Raw genomic sequence first — 1022 nt, forward strand, 5'->3', positions numbered from 1 at the left:
ATATTTATTATTTATTTATTATTTATTTATTATTTATTTATTATTTATTTATTATTTATTTATATAATTATTATTTATTATTAGTATTAGTATTATTATTAATAGAAGTAGTTTATTAATTATTTATTATTTATTATTTATTTATTATTTATTTATTATTTATTTATTATTTATTTATTATTTATTATTTATTACTTATTATAATTACTGCAATTATAAAGATAGTTTAATAGTACTGTACTAACAAATGCATGCAACAGCTAGCAGCAGCAGCAGCAACAGCAGCAGCAGCAACAGCAGCAGCAGCAACAGCAGCAGCAGCAGCAACAGCAGCAGGAGTTAGTAGCAGCAGTTTAACAGTAGCAGCAGGCTGACAACTTTTGCATCTGCATCTGCTGCTGCTGCTGCTGCTGCTGTTTGTCGGGTTATTTGTATATAAATACAAGAGTATAGATAAGCTGCTTATACACCGCAATATTAGTATAATTAATTAATTAATTAATTAATTAATTAATTAATTAATTAATTAATTAATTAGTTGGTTAATTAATTAATTAATTAATTAATTAATTAATAGTTTTTCCTTTTTTTTATTCTTTAATGATTGTTGTCTTTTAATTATTTAATTAAAAACTTCTTCTATCTATTCGGGTGTATAGGCAGGTGTGTTGCTGCTGTTGCTGTTGCTGCTGTTGCTGCTGCTGGGTTCAGTGTAGCAGATACAGCAGCAGCAGCAGCAACAGCAGCAGCAGCAACAGCAGCAACAGCAGCAACGGCAACGGCATAGGATAATAATTCTATATAAAGAAGAAAAGGAATAAAATAAATAAAAAGAAATAAATAAATAAAATAAAATAAAGATAATTAATTAATTAGTTAAATATTGTGTTGATGGTTTGTAGGGCTGCTGCCTTTTGCTGCAGTTGCTGCTGTTGCTGCTGATGCTGCAGATACACCCGAGCAGCAGCAAAGCGCATGCAAAAAAAAAAAAAAAAAAAAAAAAAAAAAAAAAAAAAAAAAAA

This window comes from Eimeria maxima, genomic scaffold (assembly GCF_000499605.1).
Source record: "Eimeria maxima Weybridge genomic scaffold, Emw_scaff1432, whole genome shotgun sequence".
Taxonomy (NCBI): Eukaryota; Apicomplexa; class Conoidasida; order Eucoccidiorida; family Eimeriidae; genus Eimeria; species Eimeria maxima.